This window comes from Agelaius phoeniceus, chromosome 3 (assembly GCF_051311805.1).
Source record: "Agelaius phoeniceus isolate bAgePho1 chromosome 3, bAgePho1.hap1, whole genome shotgun sequence".
Classification (NCBI taxonomy): Eukaryota; Metazoa; Chordata; class Aves; order Passeriformes; family Icteridae; genus Agelaius; species Agelaius phoeniceus.
The window spans coordinates 9,708,062-9,721,542 of record NC_135267.1 but is presented as its reverse complement, the minus strand read 5'-3'; the positions used below and the strand labels follow the sequence as shown (position 1 = coordinate 9,721,542).

At 40.0% G+C, this 13,481-nt stretch overlaps 1 protein-coding gene across 1 annotated transcript in view; it reads right to left on the bottom strand.

The window, feature by feature from the left end:
* Positions 1-13,242, bottom strand: part of ASCC3 (activating signal cointegrator 1 complex subunit 3) — a 250,456-nt gene extending 237,214 nt beyond the window's left edge. Inside the window, exon 1 of the mRNA XM_077176551.1 lies at positions 12,947-13,242. The gene's annotated coding sequence lies outside the window, so the exon portion shown is untranslated. The remainder of the gene's footprint in view (positions 1-12,946) is intronic.
* Positions 13,243-13,481: the final 239 nt, after the last annotated feature.

The window sequence follows — 13,481 nt, the reverse complement described above, 5'->3', positions numbered from 1 at the left end:
GATGCTTTTTGAGAATGATTTTACAGCAGCTGATATTTTGGAGACAAATGTTATAACAATGAATCTACAAAATTTGCAAATACAAAATCTTTAACTGTGAAGGGCAATGAGTGCATGTATTCAAGCCTAGAAGCAGAGAGAGCCAAACATCACAGCAGCTCTTTTGATATATTCAGTGAATATATGACATGTAACTCATACCAGCATAGCTCCTAGTGAAAATAGTCTGTAAACATTATAGCCACCATTATTAGAAGGGAAGTAATGTGTCCAGACTTTGAGGGTACATCACTCTCACTGTTCTAATGACAGAACTGCTATTAGCTATTAGAGCTATTGGGTCCATTTTACCTATTTATATTATACCTACATTTAAATACCCTTTTCTGTAGCATTATGTACCTTTATAAAAAAATGTAACAACATAATTCTAATATTACTTTAATTGTCCTTTCTGAAATACCATGCACAGCAATTTATGAAAGTTAGAACATATAAAAAGTTCACTTTTTACACACACTTATAAATTTCAATGCATCTCCAGCTGGCTCATTTATTAGGAAACTGAATTTTTAATTAATATTACTTTCTCCTTTATTCAATTTCTTTATTAGCTGCTCCTGAAATAGGAAACCTATACCACCAGAAAACAAGAAAGTGCACACTATTGTCACTACAGGCATGGCCAAAGAGCCAAATCCAGCCCTGCAACCCTAATCTTGTACTGGTAAATGCTGCTCCACACTTGCCTGTGTGCTTTCAGAACTTGCAGGTGCCTGAGGAGGAGGCTGGTTTGGCAGAGCAGTCGCACAAAGCTTCTGCATCCCATTTATAGTCAAATACCACACGACCCCTTTGCTGCTGGTACACAACACCCACTCTTATCAGGGCACCAACAGAAACAAAACCAGCTAGTAAACAGAATGCAATTAATTACTCCACTGTTATCATAGAAAGGCAAGGTAAAAGTTAGAAACTTTGGCTATTATTCTGCAACATATTAGAGCCAGCTCTGAACACTAAATCAAAAATCATGTGGCCCTATAAGATGCACTGTAAATTTATATTTGTTTTTAAAAATACGCTATCTGCCTTCACATAAAGCTTCCTTATGTAGATATCTGCCCGCATCACACTGCCTTTAGAGTGGATCAGCTATTCCTTGTCTTTCCACAGCCATCATAAGTGTAACTAATTCCTTCTGGTTTGAAAGAAATATATCTGTTTGCTCACAGGTGGATGTGAAACATCTGAACTACCAAATGATCCTGCTAAAATAAGCAAATTTTGAAACAAGGACCTAAAAGGCAGTGGCAATTAAATCCTCTTTTCCATGGCCCACATACAGAAGATGAACTTTTGCCATCCTTCTGCCCATTCCCCCTAAAGAAAAGTATGAGAAAGATACCATATTAAATCATTTCCATAGGACACATGGAATGGGAATTTAACCCTCATATCAGTGTGACTTTACATGGTAAAAAGATTTCTTCTGCTCCCCCAACCCCAATAAAGTTAGGACATTTTGGGCACATTCTACTAATGATTCCTAGAACTATCTCAGATTTCCTGCCTCTTTTAAAAAACACTTAAATTCCACCAAGCCTGTTTGTAAATTAGAAAGAGCAATATCCACCCTTCTAAAAGCTTTCTGAAGATGAGAGAAAGTAACTTTTAAAGTCTATTTTGCTTCCTTTAAAAACAAGTGTGATTTTAACACTGAAACTTTGTATAGAAGAAAAAAAACCATAAAGACAGATTATACTCAGAGTTCAGGTAAACAACAATTCAAAGTTTATTGTTTGAAAGTAAACATGAATCATAATCTGAGCAGGTTTTTACTCATTAAAGTGAAACATGAAAAAAAATTCTAACAATACCACAAAGGTAACAAAAATTCTAGAGAAGTTTTCCATTTCATATTTTCACCAGCTAGTTAGGTTTTTGTCCAAGTCCTGGCCTTCCTATGTTTCTAATACAAGCAAATAACAGAACCATTTCTTTTTCTTCTTTGCTGAAATATTAAAGAGATTACTATAAAGATACCTCCTTTTCACATTTACTGAATTCCTATGCCTTCTAACAGATCAAGCCAGCTGCACAACAGGGCTAAGAAAAGGTGAATGCTCAGATCAGGCACGTCAATGTTCAAGTTGAACAGAAATCTTTCCTTCCTTACAAAGGATGGAATAACATAGCATTAACACAGCTAAAAATCACAGGTAAAATCCACAGTTACAAGATCCTAAAGTACCAGTTTCTGTAATCTATAGTATTTTACTTTTTATTTGTCCTTTAAGACTTCACAGCAGTGATTCTGTTTAAAGTATTTAAGGAATACTAGGCCATGTTCCCAGATTTTGCCTATATTACCTATAATTCTTCCAGCTATTAATAAGTTTCTTACTTTCTATGTAAACCTGCAATTTATAAAACCTAAAGAAGTTATTACTAGTTACTAATCTAATCAAAGAACATTATAAAGAAAAAGAGGCTTTAGACATTGGCAGGTTGCTATTGAATAGCAGGTTGCTATTGACCACAAAGTATTTCAAGCAGCATTTTCTCTTTCACTTGAAAAAGTGGAAACATTTCAAATGAAAAAGAAAGTGAAAGGGCAAAAGATATCCCACCCACAAGGCCATTCAAAAGCTAAAGGGACGCTGTAACTTTTTTTACATTTTAAATACATAATTCAAACAGTGAGACCATTTATCGACACATACAATATTTTACTTTACGCTACTGTGTAAGAAGACTAAAGATAAACCCCCAAACATTAAATTTTACTGATATGAACACATTTTGGAATAGCTACAATTAACTTCAACAACTTCCTTAACACGAAGGTAAACTTGATATTTTATTTACAAATAAGACTCAATATTTTTAAAAAACCAAACAACATATTCTTCTCCATATAGATCCTTTTTAAATCATATACATCAGAGGAAAAATGTTCTAAAGAAAACACTTTAAAGAAAAAAATTAAATCATTTGATAAAAAAAAACTATTTTGGACCTCTGAGAACATTTTTATTAGATTCAATAAAATTTCTTATCCAAGCATGTTTGATGTCAACAGTACAAATACACCTAACATCAAAGTTGTTAGCCAGGAATAACAGTGGTTTAAGAATGTCTGGGACATTAATCAGAAACAGCAGGCAAAAGCATGACACTAAAACAATAGTATTTTCAACCTTTGTATTTTGCACCTTTACAAACAGTGCTGTCCCATGTAGTACCAACTGTACGCTTTCAGACATCTCACTTTCTACAAAAGGCCCAGACATCAACCCAGAATTCTCTCAAGTTGTCTGGGTCAAATATTACTGATCTCCAGTCAAGACTGGGTCAATCTTTAAAAGGGTGATGACAAGATTAAGGAATATGTACTCAGGAAGAAACAGTGCCTTCCTGACACACAATGTTCTCCTCAGCGAATACCAAAATTCAGACAAGTGCCTCAGCATAACAAGGAGGCACAACAGTGCCTCTGTGTGCCATTGATCACATAAAAGACAATTTCAGCATCTTAATTACAGAAGTCACTAAACAAACAAAAAACCCTAGAAAATCAAATAATGGAATTACAAGTCATTCATTCAATACAGTATTAACCCTTTCCACATTTTTTCATAATCTTAACCACGCACATGCGATTGCCAGCTGCCTAACACTGTGCCTGCTTGCATCAGCTGGAGAACCATTTCCTGTGATTATGCCTGATACTGTTCTGGGATGATGCCAAACATGTGGCTTGGCTCAATAATGAGTTCATTTTACATGTACTTTGAGATAGTTACTGAGGATTGCTGTTGTTAAAAAAGAAAAAAAATTAAAACAATCCTTTCTTCAGAATAACTCATCTTCCTTTTCCAAGAACATGAAATGTAATTCAGTTGTTAAACCAAAAAATGTCTGTAGTTCTAAACATCATGGCCTTAACTTTTAAGTTCCCGGCACCAAGAGATAAACTGTATCCCAAGCAACAGAAACTTCGAGACTTGCCTTACATGTGGAGATGTACTATAAGCAAATTTCCAACTTCAACATATGTAACATGAATGTTCATTTAAACACTAGGGATAAGCCACAAATACATGATGGGGATGGTGGAGATGTTACTTGTTTAGTTTTGCTTTAAGTTTAACAGGGGGCTCTCTGTGCCTCTGTTACACACTGTGCCATCAACAGAGGTTGAAAACAACCTCAGGGGTTTCATCTTACTCTGTTCTAGAAAGGCTTGTCACTAAAGGAAGAGACATATGGAAGGTAAATAGGGATGTAGGTGGTCAAAGGAAGGAAAGGGAGGAAGAAAACTAATAGGTAAGTGAAAGAAAAAAGTTTTCAGTTAATGACAGCTAGGTAACACACACTGCATATCACTGAGGATGGCTGCAAGGCTGTGGAATGCACTACAGCAAATGTAAGTGCTATAACAATACATGCAGAACACACAACTGCAGAATTGCTGGGCTGCTGGGCTAAGAGCATGCTGGAGAACTTCTTCAAATGGTAGTAAAAAAAAGTCTCTGTAACATGCTCCTGTAGAGAACAGCAAGTGCATACAAGGATAAAGCCCCCAGTGTGAGCTACTCACCATTACAAGGTTTTAAAGTCTCACAGAGATGTGCTCAAGCACTCAAATCACTTACCATATTTACAGACAACTAAACAGATGCCTCAAATACTGCATTATCCTCCAGTTCTAAATAACTGGATGCTTATTAGCCACTCAACACCATATTATCCTTCATAATTAACGCTGATTTCCTTCAAAATAGGGTTTCAATAAGCCTCAAGGTGGGTATTGGATCATTTTGTATCTGGAGCACTCTCCCAAATGATTCTGAAGGAAACACTTAACACCTCTTTTGAGAAAAATATAACTATTTCAGCATTTACAAAGGATCTCAACTGCAATATAATAAAAGACTAAGCCAGATACCCTGATCCTTAGGACCCTGCCTGTACATTATTACTCAAATCAAAAAAGAGAGGTGGTATGAGTAGGATTGCTGTCTTACTTCTTATTAACCATGAAGTCATACACTTTCTTTACAGCAAAGTCATTAGCAATGCTCATACTACCTGCAAAGACAGGAGGATGTCAGTTCTGAATTAATTATCTTGCCAAACATTGAGATTCCTTCTCGAGGATTTTAGTAATTAATTATGGCTAATAAAGTCTTTGCATCTTGCAGACAACACACAGTAGCTGTGTAAGCACAGTGCAACTCATGCCAAGATTCACATTTAATCTTACAGAACAATTATTCTATGAAAGCACTGAAGCAGGATTTCTCATTTAGAGAAAATAATAAATTTTTTTGTGTTAAGCAATTTTATCAATACAACTGGTAATAATAATGGTAATGCTGGCAACCTGAAACAGAAAACCTGCAAGTACCTAAACTACAGAATTATTTCTCAGAACAGAAATATGCTGAGTTTTAGACCAGTTAAGAAAGAGGCTGTAGATTCCACAGCCCTTCTAGTAATAGACAAGAAAATTAATTTAATCGTCATGCACTAAAAGTAGGAAAATGGCCTTCAAAAGAAACACAGATTCTGGCCAACTCTGCCTGTCACTAAACAAAATGTTTCCCAAACTATCAGCTATAAATAAAGTCATCCTATTTCCAGCAGCTTTTGAGTCAGACTTTTTACCAATGGTTGCAGTAAATAATACAGGAATACGTAGAAAATGACTCATTACATAAAATAAGAACCAGATGTCAGTGTCCACACAAATGCATCAATTTAATTAAAATAATGAAAGTGTATTGTGCAATTTTAAGTGTTTGGTATGTTTTGCAATATTTGGATTTTTGCATTCATTCAATTTTTATATAATGTTTGTAAGCTTTTCTAAAAGATGTCCTTTATGCTTTTTCTATCATTCAGTATGTTATTTGATACCTGTCATAATTTTTGAGGTGGGAAGGAGTAAGAAAGCCATGACGGAGTTTGCAGAAAACTCTCTAGTTTATATCTTTCCAATAATACACAGGGACCCAAAAGCTGTGTATTTTATCCATAATTCCTCTGAAACATGTTTTAATTCTGAATACACTACACTACCCCTCAGTCTTTCTAACACTCCTCCTAAAAGTCTCTGTCAGCATATATAACAACTTTTCCAAAGGTATGTCCATATAAATGAACCACTCATGGTCTAGCAGTGCTTTTATCCCTACTGGATCCTTGTCACAGCACACTAAAGGTTCAGTCCAGCTCAGTGGTTAAAAAGTTACAAGTTGGTATTTCCTATCAGAAAAGCAGACAGAGGCACATTCATAAGGCACCTCACTGACCTAATGTAGTGGAGATGCACAGAGAATCCCAAAAATCAACCTATCAAGACAAGCTTTTCAGTCCAAATCACACCAGCCTTTTGGGGATGCCTTTCCCTTCAGAACTTCCTCCTGCTGCCTGGAGGCAATACCACCTCCTCCTCCACAAAGAGAATTGTAAAGAAACCCAAGGTTGTAACAGACACACAATAAGCTATCCCAAGCCAGACCACTGTCCACTTGATTTAGCTTAAATCTTACTTAATATTGGTAGGATACAGGGGTGAAAAAAGTCAAAATTTCAGCCTAAAATTTATGCCAAAAAATTAATTCAAGGTCTGCCTTGCATAATAAGTATACCCCTACAGCCTGAAAACATGCCTACTTCAAGGCAGAGACTCTTCTACAAAGAAAAAAAAAAAAAGTTAATTAAAAATACATTTAAGCAAGACTCAACTATTGGATACATACATAGTCACATAAAGTAATTTTATTAAAGGCAGGATCCCTTGTCTTCTCTTCAGAGCTCACATGCCACACAGGCACTTCAAACAGCACACCAGCTATTTGATCACTAGCAAGTAACAGCTTTCTAATTGATAATTCATCATTACTGCAGCTGAGAATTAGACCTTAAAAAAAGGCAGCTGCAATGTTAAAAGTGCAAATTAGAATCAAAACTAACAAATGCTCTGATCCTTCCTGGGCTGTCTATAGTGCTGGTCATATATGTGCAAGAGGATATTTTGGGAAGAACACCTGTACAATTTCCTACAGTGAGGAAATCCCAAACCGTCTTTTCAGAGCTTGCAAACGTGTCTGCTTATCACATAAAAATGAGGGGAACACCAATTGAGGAATAATACTATTCCTGGCAGATATAATAAAAAGGAAAATAGCCCCATTATGTCTCTAGTGATTTGAAGAGGTTAAACCAGGGTTTTTCCAGCTGTACATTTTTTAAATGGCTGCATTTCTCGAGTAATAGTCATATTCTGCTAAAATATATGTAAAATTTCTTAAAATATTTTAGAAAATTGCAGTGTAAGCTGATACATATGTACATATTATACAAAAATCTCCCACTGAACAGTTAAAAGCCTTTTAACAATTATTATGAGTATTTAGCATGGCACATAGGATGCCTGTTCAGACTTACAGAATCAACTTTTAAAGACACCTCAGAAACAAAAATGCCACCCTAAAGGAAAAATTACAATCAAGCATTTTATTTATATTCATGTTTTGGAAGCAACATAGATGTGTACCATATGATGTCAACCCAACAGTAAAAGCTCTGGGAAAGGAGAAGCAAGGTGTGTGAGGAACAAAGACACACATCCACACTCATGGGGTTTGTCTTCCCAAGCAACTGTTGAACATCTGCTATTTTCTCCCTGTTTCACAGCCAAAGGGAATGAGTTAGTGAGAGGCAAGGGGGGGCATTTGGCTACTGGCTGGGGTCAACTCACCACAAGTAATAAATTTCTTATGAGAAACAGAAGAGATGACTTTCAGAGATCCTCTTTACTCTTCCTGAATCCTTCAAGGAGAGGACACATTAGAAAAATGGAATCATTAAGGCTGGAAATACTTCCAGGATCATCAAGTCCAGCCTTTGACCAAATACCACCATGCTCACTAAAACGTATCATGAAGTGCCATGTCTATTCATTTTTTGAACACTTGCTCCCCGTCAGAGCAGCAGCTAAGACCAATGCCTTCCCATTTCTTGAACAAATTCATCAGAATCCAGTTTCCAAACAGAAACTCACTGAGTCACACAGTTCAGCAGTCCTCACTAGTTTCAAAGAAAGGAGCAATTGTTTAAATGGCTGTATGGTTTACAGAGTATTTGAATGCAAACAAGGATGTCACAACTGTACAAAGTCATCTACTTATTCTGACAACCTCTCAGAAGCCAGTTTACAGCTGGAAAACTGAAATTTGCTCCACAGTTCACCTGACAAATGCTTCAATCACCAACCTATCATTCCACAATCATCTATTCTTGCTGTAAGACCTATTTATGTTTAAGTTGCAGGCCTGTAATATCAGATTCAGTCTATTTTTTAGGCCAAACATCCAACATGCCTTTGAACAAAAAAGAGTAACAGATGGCTCAGAGTAAGCTTATGCTTTAGAACAGTAAAGTCTAAAGAAGAATATAATTTATATCCATAAATTCCACATACAATGAAAGGGGAGAGACAGCAACTTTTCTATCCCTAAAATATCAACTAGGTAAAACATTCTGCACCTTCCTTTTAAAGTTATTTTTCTCCAGCACCCACTAGATTTAATGACACAGAAAAAGAACAAGAGTTTTATTTTGCATCTCAGAGCTGCACTCAGCAACAGGTTGGCCACCAAACTCTAGTCCACAAGTTTATGTAGTGAATAGAAGACTGAGAACACCAACTGCCCTTTCTACAATATTCAAACAGTCCACATTGCTACTGAAGCCTAACTCTTTCTTGGCTTTCAGTCCAGTCTCATGGATTTTTCTTGAACTATACACAGTCATGCACAACTTCAAGAGGAATATCTATATCTAGAATAAGCTCAAGAAACACCCAGAATAGGGATCTTTCACAACACTGGTTAATTCAGTGAGCACCATTACCACAGAACCATAGGGTGCTGCTATTTGTCTTGTTTCCTTCAATCACGTTTTTAGGTGTTTGTGCAGTGTTGGGGTGGCTTGACCCTGGCCAGCAGCCATGCTACTACTTGTTCAGTAGTAGCTGAACTACTGAACAAGTAGTGGGACAGGGGAGAAAATAGGAAGAAGAAAGGTAAAAAAAACTTACAGGGTTGAGATACAGTTTAACAGATGAAGAAAAAGAAAATAACCCCCAAGTGAAGGAAGAAAATGCTCACCACATCCCACAGGGTGACCAATGCCACAAGCTCCAGTTTACTAATCTCCAAAAACCAGACATCTTGAAAGCAAAGGGTATCTTCATGATACCCTTTCTTCTTCCTCTACCTGTGTTTTTATTTCTGAGCATGACAATATACACAGTATAGCACATCCCACTGGCCAGTCTGGTCTACTGTCCAAGCTGCGTCCTTACACAGCCTCTTGCCCACCCCCCTACCTACTGATGGGCAGGGAGGGTGGAAGAAAGCTTTGATGCTGTGCAGGCCAGGAGCAGCCAAAACATTGCAGTGCTATCAACACTGTTTAACCCACAAATCTCAAGCACTTCTCCTGTGACAGAAGTTAACTCCTAGACCCGGTATAGGAATGTGCTCACACTGGCATTGCTCAAACAGAGGCGATCAAATTCCTCAGAGAGAGATGAGCATAAAGAATGCCCTGACTGTGCATTTTCTTATGGGTTGTGCTTGCAATAAACACAAAATTGCTCCTTTCTGTGATGTGATGAGGTATTTAAAAAGCAAGAAGGGCTAAATACACAATGACTGACTACTGCCCATAATGTAAGAATACGGAGGTACATGACAAAACTTAATAGTTTAAGGTGAGAATAATACCAAGTAGAATGCCTTTCCTGCAAAGAACATAATTGAATTTGGGAATTCATTGCCACAAGATGCCAAAAAGACTAAAAGTATGCCTAGATGAATTAATGGACATCAAATACCCTGGCAGCCTCTGAACTCAACAGCTTAGAAGGCAATAATCATTCATTTAAATCATGGATTACTAAAGGTACTATGAAAGTGAAGGTATAATTGGATTCATCTTCCCTTTTTTTTTCAGCAGATCACCTAAGCACCTCCTAGTGGCTGCTACATGAGAGAGACACTAGACAAACATCTTTGAAAACAGAGCTACAGGGTGAAATAACAGAGATTCTGAGGATTACAGTTTGGGATTTAGGAGTCTAATGTCTCTCAGTCTGTTTATGGGTCTTACCCTTGTTTCTTTCTCTTTTTGGTTCAGACATCAGCTGTTATATTTCTAACATCCAGCTACACATTATAGATAATTTGCTAAATTGCTTTTGATTAGTTAAGTTTATCTGAACTAGAGAGTAGATTTTGGTCTCAGTTCTCTCTTCAAACATTAAAGCATAATTCAGTATAAGAAAATGTGTAGGCTAGAAAGTGCTCAACACTAACTTCAACAATTGTTACTACAAACAATTTACCAGGAAAACAGTAAGCTGTTATTTAGAGTAATGAGGGCTTCAATTTTCTACGGGGAAATTTTGTAGGAGGGAGAAAAGAAACCTGTTCAGCACTCAAAACACCCATATGAGCTAGAATTAATCCCACCTTTAACAGCTTCCAAATAAACTTAACTTTATAACTAACCAGAGAAAGACAACATGTGTCTTTCCTTCCCCCAGCCACCTCCACACCCCATTAGCAGCTCCTGTAACTACTTGTAACCAGCTCCTGTAACAGAAGAGGAAGGAAACATGCAAGAATAACACGGATCAGCCTGAGCTCCGGTTTAGTATTTATAAAGGATAACTTTTTCAGAGAAAGTACTGTAGGTAAACAGGACCTGCAGAAATATACACCAGCCTTTTATGAAAGATGAGTTTTCTATTAACTCTGTAAAAAATTATTTTTTCAACAATAAATGTTCTTCCTGAAAACAGAACTAACACTACTCAATAAAAACTGAAAATTAGACTGAGAAGAAAGGGACTGCAACTACTTTAGAGGCCAAATTACAATCATCTTGATCACATAATCACAGAATGGGTAAGGCTGAAAGGGACCACGGTGGATCATCTGATTCAACCTCTCTGCTCAAGCAGGTCCATCCTAAAGCACAAGGCACAGTGCAGACAGTTCCTGAGTATCTCCAGTGAAGGAGACTCCACAACCTCTCAGGGCAACTTGTTCCAATTGTCAATCATCTACACAATTCTTCCTTATGTACCAGCAGAACTTCCTGTGCATGAACATCTCCCCATTGTCTCTTGTCCTAGTGCTTGGCACCACCAAAAAGAGCCTTGATCCATCCTCTTGACACCCTCTCTTCAGACAGTTATACACTTTTATGAGGTCTCCTCTCACTTGTCTCTTCTTGACGTTGAACAGGCCCAACTCTCCCAGCCACTCTTCATAGGAGAGATGTGTCAGTCCTTTAATCATCTTCATAGCCTTCCACCAGACCTGCTCCAGGAGCTTCAGGTTTAGCTTCAAAGCAAGTTCTGTAAACACAGAACTGTCAGAATAAAACACTGTCATTTGACTATTTCTTGCCTTCTCTCTGATTCAGTGGAAGTCGTGACTTAAATTCTTCCAAAGGCCAAGCTAGCTTTTAGAGAAAACTGAGGTCTAACATGTAAACTATGCATACAATAGTATATATAGGCCTTTATACAATGCATAAAGGACCTAGCTGGGAGTTGGTCTGTACTCCCATATAATTGTGATGAGACTTCCTCCAAATATCTACACATATAATTCCAAGATGATGCAAGTTTACTCTCCTCTGGCCAGAAGAAAGATCCAAAGGAAATCATTTTACTACAGCATCTGCTGAAAAGCAGCTTGTCTTTAATCAAGACACACCACCTCACTGTTATCATCAATGTCATCTTTAGATGAAGGACAGTTTGCATCTGACCTCACGGCTAGCTTGGTTTTCTTCCTCCTAAAAACTTAGGTCTGTAGCCTACCATGTGAACATACATAACTCTTGCTGCACTGTCTCTGAAACTTCCAATATTTTTTCCTAGTCATTCGCTAGACTCAAATCAATTCTATCTTCTGGGAAGTAACTAATCGTGACTATTAGATTTCTTCTCTGCAGAAATTACATTTACGGGTTTCACTTCAACAGAACTACCTTACAGTCAATTGTTCAAAAAGCCATAAGACTTAAAGAGCCTACATCAATGTTAGTATTTTAAGAACAACAAAATCTACATTCAGAACTCACAGAAGTTTTTAAGCAAAAGTATTATTTTAATTCCAATATGATACACACTCCTGAAGCACCTGAAGTGTAAGCCTTAGGTCACTACAGGACTGTCAAGTGTTTTATAAGCAAATCTGTCAGTTTACCACTACCAACCAAAATGAAGCAGTACCCGAAAGGCAAAAACACTCTACGTGGCCACATGCTTTTTTCATTCGTCACTTCTGGTTCTCTACATTTATTAATACCACTAGTAAGTACTGAAAGCACATTCGACAGCGGTGCGTTTCCCACTTGACCACTCCCATCAGCAAAGCTGTTCCGAGAAGCAGAGCCCGGCATGCAGGGGGGGAGCCCACGGCACCCGGGCCTTCAGCAGCGGCCTGGCATCACCCGCCGCGGTGCGCGCCGGGGCTGGGGCACGGCGAGCGCTCCGCCAGCCCCGGCCCCGCTGCCAGCCCCGGGCACGCTGCCTGCCCTGCCCGCCGGAGGCAACGCGTGGCACCGGCCAGCGGCCGGGCTGTCCCGAACCCCGTGGCCCGGCTGCCCCGAAACCCGCGCCCCGCCACCAGCGCAGCGACGCCCCTGCCCCGGGGGCTGCGGGCAGAGACCCGCGCAGCGGCGGCGGGACGCCCCTCCGCGCCTGGGCGGGCCGGTCCCGGCGGTCCCACTCCCCACCGGGCTGCGGGACCGCAGCTCCGCACCGGCGTTGGCGCAGAGCAGCGCCAGCCCGGGGCCTCCCCGCGGCCCCCACGCCGCGCCCGCCCGACCCCCGCCCGCCACGCACCTGCCTTACGGCCCGCCGGTTCCGCTGCCGCCAAGAGCCGGCGCGGCGCGACACTGCCGTACGCCGGGCGGGCGGGGCCGTGTTCGGCGCGGCCCGCGGTGGGGCTGTCCCGGTGCCCCCGGCGGGGCTGTCGCGGTAACGCCGGCGGGGCTGTCCCGATAACCCCGGCCTCCGCTGGCGCCTGCCCGGGTCTCCGCGCTCCGCCGAGCCGGCGCCGCGCTCAGGCCTACGTCGGCTACAGGCCGCGCCTCCGCAGCGTTCTCTGTGCCGACAAACGCGTCTCGCCGAGCTGCCGCGGCTGCTGAGCCCGGCCGCCCGCCCCAGTTATGCCCGGCGTGGAATAGGAATATGCCGTGGGGGCAGCGCCCAGCAGTATTTCACAGAATCAATTATGTTGATAAAGACGTAATCGGTACCGAGTTCAATCTATGACCGAACACCAGCCACCTTGTAACCTAAAGCAGCCGCCAGGTGACACGTCCAGTTTTGCACATTTCCATGGACGGTGCCTTTTCACTTCCCGGAGCAGCCCATT